Source organism: Vulpes vulpes, chromosome 1 (assembly GCF_048418805.1).
Source record: "Vulpes vulpes isolate BD-2025 chromosome 1, VulVul3, whole genome shotgun sequence".
NCBI classification, from domain to species: domain Eukaryota; kingdom Metazoa; phylum Chordata; class Mammalia; order Carnivora; family Canidae; genus Vulpes; species Vulpes vulpes.
In genome coordinates, this window is record NC_132780.1 from 173,660,144 (window position 1) to 173,675,801 (window position 15,658).

A 15,658-nucleotide genomic window follows, 5' to 3' on the forward strand; every position below is an offset into this window, starting at 1 on the left:
GAGCTGCAAACTATCTCAGTGTGATGAAGAACAATTGACAAAAATTAACCCAGCCAAAGCATTGGGGTTTTCGCGAGCCGCTGGAGCATAAATCAGCCTCGCGGGCTGCTTCGGGAAGCTGCGCGCTCGGAGCCGCGCGTCCGCCGCGCGCGGTAGTGGCTTCCAGCAGCCGCTGGGCTCGCCTGGACCTAGCGAGTGGGGCTTGGCCGCGGGGACCCGAGCGAGGACAGGATCAGAGTCCTCCCAGAAGGGACTCACTGGCGGAGAAAGGCTTGGCTTTTCTCCCTAATTCACCATCTCTAATTCTCCAACCGTGTGTGTGTGTGTGTGTGTGTGTGTGTGTGTGTGTGTGTGCGCGCGCGCGCGCAAAATCAAAGAGGACTAAGGGAGGCCAACTTGGCAGGGGGTATGTGTAGGGTCGATGGGCAGGCAGCAACAATCTACACTGTTTCTGGATCCCCAAGGAGCTCCTCTGTTCGAGTCACCTGAAAGGCACGTTCGTCCTAGCTATTAACAATCAAACCCTTCCCGGGAAATCAAGGGTGGCTCCCTGGGAAGCTCTGCGGCGGCGCTGGAGCCGCTCGCGGTCCGGACCCCGCGTGCGCGTTCACTTCCCAGGGCTCACGCCCCGTTCCGGGACGCTGGCTCCCACTGAGCCCGCGCCCTCTTCCTCGGGGCGAAGTGGCGGGCCACGGCGCCCCGAGCCTTGTAGGTCAGGCAAGGCAAGGGGCGCCCTAACCAGTCGCCGCTGGCCCGCGCCACCTGTTGGAGTGGGGAAGCCGGCGACGCGCGGCTACCGGCGGACTCAGGCTCAGCGGCAAAAGTGAAGTCCGGGCGGCGGAGCCGCGGGTTTCTGCTGATAAGTGCAAAGAACCACCCTCTCGGTGCTAAGTGCACAGTAAGTGCGAACAATCAAAGGATCATTTCCTGGGGCGTTCGCTGTTCGGAGGCCGCTGGGGAGTTACGGATGAGTGTGGGCGACCGCTGCCCCTCTGCGCCTCCCCTGGCCGGCGACAAGGGTGAGCAGCCTCGGCCACCGCCCCGCACGGCGTCTGGCTCTGACTTCTCCAGCCCCTTAAAGCCGCACCAGCCTACCCGGGCAGCCGGGGAGGCGAGGAGACCCCGCGGGTAGCGCGTGCGGCTTGTGTGCCTGCGTGCGTGCGTGCCCGTGAGCGCGCGGGAGCGTGCGCGCCTGGAGTGCCTCGGGCGAGCGATCTGGCGTAGCGCGGTAGAGCCGGGGGGCACGGAGTGGGGGGGCGCAGGCTGCTCTTGTTTTCTGTTTGAGCCCACAACTCTGTTTAAAAACTCGGTCACAGAACAAAGTCAGTGAAAACCTAAGCCCCCGCCCCCGCCCCCCCTTCCCGCAGGGAGCCTTAGGTCTGGCGCAGCGCGGGCCACGCTTTTCTGCGGGCACTGCCCGGGAGCTGCTGCGCTCCCGAAGCCGCATCCAGAGGCGCCTGGGCCTCTTTGTGGCTCCGGGGCCCCGCGGCGCACGCCCCTGCTCGCGCTCCGCCCTGCGGTCCGGGGCCCCGCCGGCCCGGGCAGCCGCGCCGCCCACCGCTTCCTCACCCCGGGGCGTAAACCCGAATCCACCCAGACCTCCGGCCTCGGCCCGCGCCCCTGCCGGCGGCCCGCCCCTCCGGAGCGCTCGGGGACGAGCAAGGGGGGGGGGGGGGGGCGACCGCGCTGCGCTCCCGGCGCGGGGCCGCGTGTATTTGTATCGTGACCTTGAGCACGTCCCAGCTTTAACCTCCTCCAAATTACAACTTGGATCCTAATCCCTGCCCTGCTTGCCCGCTGGGTGGTGGGGTAATATATTCCGGTGGCAGCGAGACTGCCAACTCCCCCTGCGTGCCTGTGCTCAGCCCGCCCAGAATTTTGAGGTAGTTCAGGCCCTGGCCTGCGACCTCCTCCAGGAAGGGGCTCTCGGGGGTTTAGGCTCCGCGGAGCCCGCCGTGCTTCGGGCGGGGGGCGCACTCGCCCCGCACGGCCCCCGGTGCTTGGCTCCGGGGTGACCCCAGCATCTGGCCGCGGCGGGCCGCAGTCGTGACACCCGGCTACCCCAGGCGGGAGGAGGAGCGGGCCGACGCAATCTAGGCTGAAGGGCAAGTCGTGTAGGTTACCCCGATCTGCGGCCGTGGTGAAGGCGACCCCGAGTCGCGCCAGAGAGCCACCAGCCTCAGGGAAGGCACGGGTTTGACTGTCAGACCGACGCGCGGAGAGTCCTTAAAGGAAGAAGTCTCCCAACCCTTCACAAAAATGTAAAACCGTCTGGAAGAGGAAACATCTACTGGATTGGAAGGAGATAATTGCAAATAAAAGGTAATTAGGAGGAGGAACCTGAAAGGAATGGTAACACAGGTTTTCTTCGCCCTTGACTGTAGGTAAACCCCAGAGTTTTAATGCTATCATGCAGCCAACCCTCCAACAGAAGGCTTAAATCTCCCCAAGCCGTGGGCCAGCCGGCAGAGATTTCTCAGGCAGCTTCCCACGACCTGTTGCCATTACCACCGCCTCAGATATGGGTAAGGAATGCGCTCCCCCCCCCCCTTCATTGCCATTGCCATTGCCATTTAAAATCCCAGAGCACACCACCTAATAACTTTCTTGACTTCTCATGACTGAGGCTCTCTTTCGTTTTGTTTTGTTATTGTTGTTTAGAAAGGCACATTTCACAAGTTTTTAAGTAGGTCAGCTGTTTCAAACTGCCCCATCTTGAATCATAGCAGAACAAAAAAAAAAAAAAAAAAATGAATGCAACATAACCTGTGTATGGGGGTAGTGATCTAAGATGGTTCTGGGCTCTCAGTTGTATAGTTATTTCTAAGAAGACTTCATTTAAAAAAATGAAAAACATTTGGGGCAGTTACAGTTACATTAGTACATATTGTGGAAATAAGCTTGCAGTTAGAGAAAAATTATTAGAAACAGCTGTGACGTTAATGTCTCAAAACCCAGAGTACTCAGTTCGCTCAGTATCTACTTTTCATCATAATTTTTTCTTGTGCATCCACATAATGCACTACTTTCTGTGTATAATATAAGACACTTGTTTAATAAAGCGAGTGATTGTCTGTGTCAGGGAGATTTGGTCCTCTCTCCCTCTCCCAGTCCATGTGCAGAGCAGATCAAAGACCTGAATTACCTCTGTCTTTCCAAAGACAGCCAGATGGTGTCTTGATTTTTTTCTTTTTTTTCAGATTGGCTAGCAATAGAATTCAAAGGACTAAAGAGTCTGTGTGATGCTACAGATGAAAGCTCTACCCAGGTAAGTTATATTTTAATTAATATCATGCATACCTTATCTTATTCCACTAAAGTTTTGAGGGGTCTCATGGGAATCCATATAAGAAATAAATATGAAAATGATGAATAAGTTCTAGAAAAAGACAACATAGAAATCACAATCTTGGGTCAAGATGAGAAGAAAATAAGAACCCTGATATGTATGTGGAGTACTAGACAGTTATTAAAGAGGAGCTTTAAATTTGTCTCTGAGCCTCCTAGCAGCAAAAGTGAAATGTGATTCTCATTGAGCACAAGGAGAAATCCTATCAGATTCTTTCAATAAGCAAGCTATTCCCTAAACTGATGGCAGTGGTGGTGGTGGTGGTGTGGTGATGACAACAGTGATACTGGAAGCACCATAGCATGTTTTACAGGCGGCTCCATATGCGAGACCAACTGTTCCCCTCCTCCACAAGCCCCCACACACTTAGATACTCTTTTTTTTTTTTTTTTACTTCATTATAGTTAAAATAAAGTTGTCTATATAGAGGCAGTTGGGTGTTTGGAAAGAACTTTGGAAACAGAAAGACCTGAATTCAGTGCTGGCTTCTGCACCTAGGGCTCTGCTGTAACCTTTGGCAAGGCACTTAATCTCTCTCTCTCTGAGACCCAGTTTTCTTTATAAAATGGGCACAATCTACCCCAAAGGCTTATAGAGCAGCCGTTCCAGAGCCTGGCACTAAGAGACCTTTTTCTAAGTGTTAGGTTATTACAGCCATGTTTTATTGTCATTAGCATAACACAAATGTTAGTTTTCTTTCTCCTTTTCTACAGCAATAAAGTATTCAAGGGTACACTACTTTTGGGCTTCAGAGCAAATAAGAATACCAAAATTTGGACTTGAAGATGTTAGTACAGTTAAATGAACAAGGTCTCTGAGTTCCCTTACCCTCCTTACTTGCCCACAATGATTAAGTTTCTGGAAAGAGAAGAGGGTGTTGATAAGATAGACCTTGCCCTAAACCAGCAAGGGTAGGAGTGGGTCAGTCCCGGAGACTGCAGGTCCACAGGTAGATTCTGCTCCAAATCACCAGGGGATGGCAGCTATCAGAATCACTTGGGATAAGTCACTGCATGAATGAGTTCCAAGAGGAGGTGATAGATCTTTGAGTATTATGTTGGAGGGGGATGGGAGCACGAAGGTTTTACAGATTACTACAGAAAGTCAGTATTCCATTAAATATTGGGGGTTTGGGCCAGGAACAAAATACAAAGTGACATTCCCCTTTCCCCCATCCTCCCTCACTCTCTCTTACTGTGTAGATCTTTAAAACCGAGTGCTTGTTGAGAACCCAGCAGTGGTTCTAAGTCTTATGGAGACTGGTTGTTTGCCCTGGATCTACCACTAGGCAAATGGCCTCTGAGATCTTCCATTTTTGTTCCTCTTCCTTCTTTCACCTGCTCAAACCCACTAAACTGTAGGGCATCTGGGTGGCTCAGTGGTTGAGCATCTGCCTTTGGCTCAGGTCATGATCCTGGGGTCCTGGGATTGAGTCCCACATCTGGCTCCCCGCAGGAAGCCTGCCTCTCCCTCTGCCTATGTCTCTGCTTCTCTCTGTCTCTCATGAATAAATAAATAAATAAAATCTTAAAAAAAACCCCACTAAACTGTAACCCTTCTCCTCCTGCTAAATCTTGCAGATTGATAATGGATTAAGTATATCAATATTTTGGTTAAGTATATCAATATTTGGTTAATATATCAATATATTTTCTGAGGTTAGTTGTATCTTAGAAAAGCATGGAAATGTACATGTACATATTTGACCTGCTGTACTAGATTGTAAGCTTCCCAAGCTCGTGAACTTCATGATGTTTATGTTGATTGGCTGAATCTAGGACAGCAGGTAATTTATTTCAGGAAGCCCCATGACTAATAAGCAGCATGGCATAGCAGAGTGGGCAAAGACTTGGATTCGGAAGAAACCAGCTCAAGGTTTTGTTGGCTCTCATTGGCTCAAGGAGCTTGTGTAATCATCTAACATCCTTAGCTTCCACCTGAAGTATTCCGATGAAGTGACCGCAGTGATGCCACATAGCACCAATACTTTATGATCCTGAATCCATCTGAGAGTAATCTCATCTTCCTCTGAATTAGCCCTCATGGCATTTTATTTCTCCATCTTTTAGGCACATAACACATCCCTCTTTACATTAAACTTATTGGAAACTATTTCTTATGCCCTCTATCATTCCATAAGCTGGCCCCATGAGTGCAGGAACAGTTTCTACATCAGTATTTCCCAAAGAGCTATTCCAGTGTTTTGTAGCACTATACTCAATAAATATTTGTGAGTGAATAAAACCTTATCCTTTATTCATAACATCCACTTATTTGGTGTAAAAGAGGGAAGGCTAAACTTTGGGAGGGCTGGTACACATAGGTCTCCTCCTCTGCCAAGTCCTGCTGTCTTATCTCCAAGTCAGCCAGGGGGCAAGTCAGGCTAGAGTTGCTTTGTGGAGCAAAGCCAAATTTGTGGAGTACAGGCCAAATGATCTAGAACATATATCCAACCCCCTTCCTTAGCAGATGCACAGAATGTGGCAGAAGGAAAACAGGCTATGATGACAGAGTTTGTGGAGTACAGGCCAAATGATCTAGAACATATATCCAACCCCCTTCCTTAGCAGATGCACAGAATGTGGCAGAAGGAAAACAGGCTATGATGACAGAAGAGAGAGGCATATGAGGAAGAATTTCTCCTCCTGTTAAGTGTAGACAGTGGGTATGAAGCAATGTGGTACCCAACCAGCAGTGGGGTCCACCCGTCCCATGAAGAGGGATTCAGTGAAGCCTGCCTATTCCCGTGGCATGATTTTCTTGGCCATGTTGCCAACTCCCTGAAGCTCTCCCAGGGAAAGGGAGATGGAAAGGAGGAGTGAGAAGACAGCCACATTCTGTTAAAACATGTGCATCTGGATTCTTCTCCTTTATGGATTCCAGAATATGGTTATAGGCAGAACTGGTAAACAGTATTCTAGAACAGTCCTGGTGGGAGAAGGATACAGTAAATTCTCACAATTTCTGTGCTTCTTCCATCATTTGGATCATTGGGACTGCAACCCTGCCCCATCCTTAGCCCTCAATGCTTACCTTAGACTGAAGCTCCTCCAAGTAGTCCTTCATGCTGTGACCCTCCCAGGGACTCAACATTCCTGCTCTTCCACCTTGGGAGACTGGTGCTTCTGGAGCTTCTTGGGCTATTGCTCAGTGCCCCCCAAGTTACTGATATGCTCTCTCCATGGTCATCCCAACTTCTCATTACCAGGCCTAAGTACATACTTGGATCTTGCATGTTAGAGGCCCTGCTGAAGTGTCGCCTTTTTACCTGTATTGAATTGAGCTGTAGTAGTCCAGATTACTTACCTTTTCCTGTTGCTCTGGATTCTCCTTCTTCCTTTCCCAGCTCCAACCCCACAGAGCAGTGAAAATCCCTTTTTCGTGAGTTAGTGCATTCTGGCTCTTCCTTCTAAGGGTCCTCTCCTTGATTGGCAGGTCCAAGGGTGTGGAATGGTACATCCTATACACCTTTCCTCTTTTGCCCCTTGGTACCTGCAAGAAGTCCCCATGTACCCACATATAAAGTCTGGAATCTGTTCTCCTTGGGGCCCATTAGGTTTCCTTGAGCTCAGTTGGATGCGTATTCATCTCTGTCCATTTATGGTGCATTTATTATGTAAGCCTCAGACTTCTTTTAGGAAATTTCAACATTCTAGAGGTTATTTATTAGTCATGGAAATTAATATTAACCGCAGTCTCAGACAATCTCTGAATAACAGTGGAATAACCCAATACTAGTCTACTTACTTAAGATCCTGGTGTGGGTGAGGTGGCATCTTTCCTCCAATTGGTGACTCAGGACCTAGGCTGACCCCTTCTTGTAGCTGTGCCATGGAGAACCTGACTTCCAAGTTTGATGAGGAAAGGAAGGAGGATGTGTGGGGAAAGCATACCCACTCTTAATTACCTCAGCCTGGAAATGACACTTGTCACTTCTGATCACATTCTGTTGGCCAGAAATCAATCCCAAAGCACCATGTGCCTGCAGAGGAATCTGGGAAATGTAGTATTTCCTTTTTTTCCCCAGGAAAATGAAAGTAAAACAATTTGATGTCTAAGTGTCTTTTTCTTGGTCACAAGTTTGAAAGGAAACTCGTCTGTTTCCTGGACAAGAGAACTTCCAGACTAGTGTGCCGCATACTCAAAGGACAAGGAAAATAGAAAACACAGCTTAATCAGGTACAAAAACTAAGATGAATACTATAGGCCGAGATTTGAGCTTTGCTCTATGGAGCTAGTTCAAGGACAAAGTTCTCTTTGAGGTCAGGGAGAATTACATTCCGTGAAATTGAAACCAGGTATCTGGAGGAAGATGGGGATATAAGGAGCCAAAGGATATCCTCTTATTGTGGAAACAGCCATATCAGTGTGAAAAGCCCTAAATCCATCTATTACAGATTTCCATAGTCGTTTTATTACCAAAGTTGTTTCCAGTGACTTGAAACTTGGGACGGTTTAAAAAAAAAAAAAGCAAAGAAACTTGGGAACATTTAGCCAACAACCTATAGTGAGATTCCAAAGTCTAGGAATTAATCACGTCTTTTCTGGCCTTTTACTTTTAGTCCTAATACATACTATCAGCACTCTCCCTTCCTTCTCTGTCTTGGTTAACATTTTATTTGTATCCTTAATGATTTAACAGATGTCAAACGTTGTTATGCATTTGACAAGGGCTGACATTGCTCAAGAGTCTTTGCCCAGGTCTGGTCCATTTATGAGGGGATAACAGACCACTGATGTCATTTTCATGTGCTTTGATGGAAGTTTTAGTGTCCCAACTCCCCTGTGGAGGGAGTTTTACACTTCTAAAGTGGCTGCAGCCTTCTTGTTAAGTTCTTTTCCCAACACACTTTTGCATTTTACCTTCTCAGTGAACAGTTTTTCTAATACCGCTTTAGGATATTTGGTTCAACACCAGTCAGCTCAAATTTTCCAGATGAGATGTATAGTTAAGAGAAGAAAACTTGAAATCTTCAGTTTCTAGGGGAGATGATGGACATGGTACATTGATCTGTATTTCCAGTCTTCAAAGAGATTAGAAAAAAAAAAACCTTTGTGTTGTCTGTTCTTAGAACAGTTGCATTTATTGTTTAAAATAGCCTGACATATTATTCTCATTCCTGAACTTGTATGTGAGCAGGTCTTAGAAGTCCTGCCAGAGCTTTAGAAACTGCTTGATTGGTTAGTACTCACTGGCCATATTTAAAGCACCCAAGGAAGGTCTAGGCAAAGTGAGGAACTAAATGGAGATCTATTATATGCCAGAGACATGTTGTGAACTATGCTGACCACTAAGACTTGACCTTCACCTTCAAGAGTTTATAGCCACATGAACTGTGTGAAAAATACAAAATAAATTAGCTGTATTAAAAAAGCAGAAAAAGCATGGTCAGAGGTGAACCAATGAAAATCCCTAAAGGAAGCATAAATAAAAGTATTTGGCTGATATTCTTTTAGGCGGAAGTATGAAAAATGTCTGAGTAGGAGTTAGGACCAAGTTAAAGGAGCAAGAGTTGAGAGATGGTTTTTCAAGCAGATCCTTTCACTACTGCTTGTGTGACTTTGGGACGAAGTTCTTTAACTTTTATGAGCTTCCTTTACCTCAACTGAGAAACAGCACTGTGAACCCTGGCAAACACGTTAAGTGATTGTGTGGATCAGATGAAACAGCATGTATTTTTTTATATATTTTTTATTTATTAGAGAGAGAAAGCACAAACAAGGAGAGGGGCAGAGGGAGAGGGAGACGCAGGCTCCTGCTGAGCAGGGACCCCCACCACCACCACCACCCTATCCCTCACATGGGGCTCCATCCCAGGACCCTGGGGTCATGACCTGAGCCAAAGACAGATGCTTAACCAACAAAGCCACCCAGGAACCCTGAAACAGCCTGTTTTGAGAGTGTTTTCAAATGGTGATGTGCTCTATCAAGGTGAAGGCAAAGAGAGGTCTTAATTCTGCACTCTCAGCTCTCTCTTCTTCTGTTCCCTACCCTGTCATCCACACATAAACTGCCAGGACAGTGCATGCAGGAAACAACACTTTTGAGTGGAGGTGGTATGGTTGTGATTGGTTTTTGGTATGTTATTTGACACCACATGTATATGTAAAAACAGTAATTTTGGTGAAGACCTTTTTTCCCTAAAAATTTGCTTATTTCAGCTGCTGAAATAATTTACTATGTGAATGGAAACAATTTAACTACAGTAGGATGTGACACTTGGTGGTGACACTAGACTAGTTCTCCAAAAATCAATTTGCCAAATTACCAATTGTAGGAAACCAGCAAGCATATATCTTTTACCAGGGGGAGGAGAGTTTGTAAAGAGACTTTTCACCAGCTGAAGTAGAGGCAGAGGCAGGGCATACACCTGCAGAAATAGAAAAGGCTGTGTAAAGTGTGTTTAAAAAGAAACTCATCTATTCACATCTTAATGTTGAATCTTGGAGAATTGCTTCAGCAACTGAAATGTGACTCAGATGGGAAACTGATAACTGAGCTACTCTATCAAATCATCTGTGAAAACTACTGGTGTGAACAATCACCAAAAATAAACTTTCAAAAGAATTCAGCAGCAACTCAGTGAATTGAACAATTCGTCAGAATGGTAGAGGGTGACTATTGATTTAAAAGAGAGTGGGTTGGATCTACACTGCTTTCCCCTTTGTGCACGCACACACATGCATGCATGTGGCATGCCTGAATGCATGCATGCATCTGTGTATGTGTGTGTATGTAAGTACTGCAGTGGTATTTTTTAGGCAATGGGGATTGCCAAAGCTGGGTAAGAGTTAGGACCATAGTTTTCTATGGTTTATGCAGTTTGGAGCAGGATCAAGAATGCTGTTGAAGATAGACAAGAATGGAGGCAAATGATTGGCTGTAAAATGGCCCACAGAACACAGGTGTACTGGTCCTGTCCCACAAATGCTGGAGTCCAGATGCAGAGAGGACAGTCACATTTCAGAAGCACCTGTAGGTTTAGAACTCTGGTTAAGGAATGGCTCTGGAGCTCTCAGGTGGTCAGAAATGTGGGTTGGTGGCATTAGTGCCAGCGTCTGAGAGCAGGACAGGACCACAACAGATGATGCTGGATCAGAAACCAGGAACCCCATGTTCTGGCCCCAGTGCTTCTCTTAAATTGTGGTAGACCAGTGCTTTTAAAACTCTCTATGAAGGACTTCTTTTGTTTTTTCATTTCTAATCCCTTTAGGACTGACACATGGTATTGGTGTACATGACATACACTCAGCTTTTGCCGCCTGCGACTTACCAAATAAATTAGATGACACTTGAACTGATCTACACTCAATTCAGTGAGACAACTATATTGATCATGGGCTTGCATGTTTCAGAAATGTCAAAGTGTTGTAAATTTTAAAGTGCTTGTTCTCAATTTTGATCTCTCCTTTTGAACTTATAAACAGTTTAGGGACTGACACTGGAATAGGTATTTTCCAAATTGTTTTCTACTTTGACATGTTACTAATGCAGATGTGGGAGGTTGAGTCATCTTTCAAATACTATGATGCTTCCTTTATGGGTCCTGATTAGAGGATGGGATTGTGAAACGGCATATTGAGAAATGCTTCAGAAAAGCGAAGCTTAAAATGCAGGTTAAGGAGATACTGATTTTCTTGCAGCCTGTTTCTCCTTCTCTTTTAGTATTAGAACCACAGTCTCTAGCTGTGAAAGAGTAACTGCATTTCCCAGCCTCCTTGCAACTGGGAGGTGGTCATTTGCTAAATTCTGGGCAATAGCATACAAGCAGAGGTGGTGTGACATCTTCTGGGAAGCCTGAAAGGGAAAGATTCAGAAGGGAGCCATAATTGCTGGGGCTCCACCGTTGATGGTTAGCTGCCATTGGGAGTAGAAGCACTGAAAAGCACGGCAACAAGACAGCTATAGAGCCTCTGTCCCTTTCACCATAGAATCAAAGTGTTACAGGAGGCTGTAATATCAAAATGAGTATGTAGGAAAGAAATAAGATTCTGTACTTTTTTAAAAAAGGTTTTATTTATTTTTTAAGATTTTATTTATTTTTTAAAAAAGATTTTATTTATTTATTTATTTATTCATGAGAGACACAGAGAGAGGCAGAGACATAGGCAGAGGGAGAAATAGGCTCCCTGCAGGGACCCTGTTGTGGGACTTGATCCCAGGGCCCCGGGATCATGACCTGAACCAAAGGCAGACACTCAACCACTGAGCCACCCAGGTGACCAATTTATTTATTTTTAAAGATTTTATGTCTTTATTAGAAAGAGAGTGAGAGTGAAAGAGTACACGGAGGAAAAGGGAGAAGAAGACTCCCCACTGAGCGGGGAGCCCAATGCAGGGCACCATCCCAGGACCCTGGGATCATGACCTGAGCTAAAGGTAGACACTTAACTGACTGAGCCATGCAGGCACCCCAAGATTCTGTATTTTTAAAGACAGTGTTATCTTGGTATTTCATTTATTTGCTGAAGCCAATCCTAAGCAATATAAGTACAATTTAAAAATCCTTATATTTTTATTAAAGTATATATTTAACAAAACATAGTTTACTATCTTTTTTTTTTTTTTTTTTATTTATGTATTATAGTCACAGAGAGAGAGAGAGGCAGAGACACAGGCAGAGGGAGAAGCAGGCTCCATGCACCGGGAACCCGACGTGGGATTCGATCCCGAGTCTCCAGGATCGCGCCCTGGGCCAAAGGCAGGCGCCAAACCGCTGCGCCACCCAGGGATCCCCATAGTTTACTATCTTAATCCTTAAACCAAGAATTTAAAATATGATTTAATCTTTTTATGATCAACGGGAGTCAACACAAAGAGCTATGATTATATGTGCCAGCATCTAGGAGACCATAACTACCTGCTTGTGAGGACTGTGTTTATAAGATCGCTTACCTTGTCAGCTCCACTCTTCGTACTCAGTGGGCCTGCATCTAGAAGGTAGAACGATCTGTTTAAAAATTTTTTTCTGCCTGCCTCCAGATGGCTGCAACATGGAAATCAAACATATTAAAGCTGAGTAGAATCAATTCTACTTCTATTTGTTAAGCACTAATGTGCCAAGCACTGAGCTAGATGCTAGGCACACACAGATCAATCAATATAATTCTTTCTCTCAAGTTTAAAATCCAGTGGGACATTGTTAGTGACATCAACAAAATATTCTAGGAGAAAGGGAGCTTTTATTTTGCCTGGTTTTGGAGTGGGGTTGTTAGGAGAAGTGGGAAAGACTTCATGGAAAAGGTGACATTGAGGCTGGGTTCTGATGTGGGATACTACCACAGGAAGAAGTGCTGATCATGTTACTTGTAGGGACACAGCTCAGGAGAGTCCTGAGAGAGTGAGAGTGCATAGCATATTGGGAAATAACACAGGGAGACTGGGACATGTGGCTGGAAAAGGAAGTTGAAGCCACGTTTAAAAAGACTTTAAATGTTTTATTTAGGATTTTGGTCTTTGCAGGCAGTTTGGATCATTGAAGTGGGTTGTTTATTTATTTGTGTGATTCTAAGCTGGACATAGATATGATACAATCTCTAATCTTAGGGAAAGAAATCAGACGATACTGTAAAATATATATTGATTGGGAAAAATGATAGGAATCTACTGCAGTATATTATATACTATGATCTACTACAGTATAGATGAAGTCAGAACTCAAATCATTGGCTATGAGGGAGAGAGAAGCTTGTGAGACTTGCTTTTAAAGAAGCAAGAAGACTTGGGGGGGTTAGTTGTATATGTGAGATGAGGGAAAGGGAAGAGTCAGTTTCAATGTAGGTAATACTGATATTAGATTCAAAAGGAAAATCAATTTTAGGGAGAATGGTGTTTTTAGGACACCAGAGCATGTTGGGATAATGTAATACCTAAAGGATGTCAAAGATGAATGTTTTTTCCTCTGCTATCCTCAGCAAATGGTGCTCAGTGGTGCTCAGTGGAACCTGCTGCACTGTAACAAAGGTATATTGAGTTAATGACTAAATCATTCAACTACTGGAAAAGTCGGGACAACATAGGGATTTGGAAGTCACCAGCATCTGTGTGATGCTTGAAGCTATGGGAGTTGCTGGAATGAACAAAAGCACGAACAGAAGTTCAAAGAGAATTTAGAAACCTTAGGAAGTCTTATTAAGGAATAAAGAGGAGAGCTAGTGAGGGTATTGCAGAAGAGGTGATCAGATAAAACTGTGTTCTAGAAAACAACATAAGACAGTTTTTTTTTGTTTTTAATATTTTTTTCTTTATCTATTTATGATAGTCACAGAGAGAGAGAGAGAGAGAGAGGCAGAGACACAGGCAAAGGGAGAAGCAGGCTCCATGCACCGGGACCCCGACGTAGGATTCGATCCCGGGTCTCCAGGATCATGCCCTGGGCCAAAGGCAGGCGCCAAACCACTGCGCCACCCAGGGATCCCCAAGACAGTTTTAAGATCGAGAGAGTGGTGAATTCTACTAAATGCCACCAAGGAGGAAACTTTCACAAAGACTAAGGTCAGCAAATTTGGAATTAAGAATGACGGTGACCATGTAATTCAACTTCTATAGAGTGATCTCTATAGAGCAATTTCTATAGCTACGTACCTCCACCTTCATTTCTGAGTCAGTAGGTAGAGGATATTTGCATTTTGAACAATTTCCCAGCTAATACTACTGCTGCCAGTCCAGGACCATATTTGGAGAACCACTGCCGTAGAATATCAGAGAGAGAAAACAATTGAATTATTTGAGGATAAAAGAGAAATTGTTTCCTCCTAAACTAGAAGTTTCTGAAAAGTTGTGAAAAAAAAGGGCGGGGGGTCCCATTCTACTCACAAATTAGTGACTTTATCACTTCCTGGTAGAGAAGTAACAGAATCTATTTTTCTTAAATATTTGAAGTTGAAGAATTTTTGTCAAGTCATGCAACCTCTTTGAACTTCTGGTTTCTGTTCTGTATAAAATAAAAATAATAAAACCAACTTCTGTGCATTGTTCTTGGGAATAAGTGAAATAATATGACAGTGATATTATTGCATTCATGTCAGTGTTTAGTGCTCAAGTAAATAATTGTTGAGTCAGAGCATATACATTATTTATCCAAAAGCAAAATAGCCTGTACATACATCAATGTATCTGATCATAATAAAGATTGCCTATACACATTTCCAGCAGCCCTCCAAAATATGTTTTTATATTTGGCTCTCCATTGCTATCTATAAATTATAAATTGAACAAGAATAAAAGTCTTGATGACTGTTTTCAGGGACAGTGAATTTTAATCTACATACCACAAAGCTTTTTCCTTCTCTCTCTTTGAATATGTGCTATTCCAAAATTTCTGTCTCCTGAAATATTTTCAACTGGTCACATTTAAAAATAAACATTTAAGTTAATCATTTAAAATTTATTTCACTAATGTGATCAGGGAATGTAAATCACTAAAATGTGTCTGAGTAAAGACTATGAAGATCTATTCAAATAAAAAATGTGAATGTAAAAAAATATGTGAACATTTTCTGAAGAATTTAATAGGAAACCAAAACAAATGGCCAATATTCTTTATTAAACAAATGAAGTATTCCTTTAAATTATACTATGATTATGAAATGAATCCACAGACTAGGTAAACAAACTAGGATCTTGAGAAATAAAATTTAAATATGTCTTATAAATATCCTAATCCAATAATTGTATTTAGGTAGGCAATAGTTATTAAATGTGCTTCTTATGATTATATTACAAAGATATTTTAAAATTGTGTATGCATATTCAGAGAAGGAAAATATTATCTGTGATAATATCAACAACATAATTGTTCTGAAGATTAGATTAAATGATATCTATAAAATATATACATACCTGGAACAAAATAAACATGTTAATAACAACAATAATAAACATAGTAGCTATTACTATTTTTGTCTGAAATAATGGTTAAGTCATTACTACATTAGCCTAATTTAATCACTATTACTTCACTACATATAGTAGGTAGTATTATCTTTAGCCTCATTTTATAGATGAAGGAAATTAATTAAGACTTAGTGAGGTGAAGTAACATCCTAAGTAGCTAGTAAGTAGTGGAACTAGTATTAGAACGCAGACCCTCTAGCTCCAGAGCTATGCCCTCTAATCCATTATAACACCTACATATGTTGGGTATGTACGGTATGCCTGAATCTAATAGAAATGTTAATAAGAGAAAACATAATATTAAATATGTATCCAGTGCATTTAATTTGAAGTATTTAATTAGAAAGCATGCTTGAAGTTAACTTGAATATAGAAAATGTGTCTAAAAGGAGATGGTGATTATGTAGATACTT

General features: G+C 43.7%; 1 long non-coding RNA gene across 2 annotated transcripts; it reads left to right on the top strand.

Moving 5' to 3' along the window:
- The first annotated feature begins 562 nt into the window (after window positions 1–562).
- On the top strand, window positions 563–14,311 carry LOC112926404 (uncharacterized). 2 transcript variants are annotated; one of them, XR_011997007.1, is made up of 4 exons: window positions 563–898; window positions 2,385–2,525; window positions 3,201–3,268; window positions 11,938–14,311. It is a non-coding gene; the product is annotated as an uncharacterized lncRNA (long non-coding RNA). The 2 variants fall into 2 exon arrangements; XR_011997008.1 differs by lacking the exon at window positions 563–898 and having other exon boundaries at window positions 1,657–2,525.
- Window positions 14,312–15,658: the final 1,347 nt, after the last annotated feature.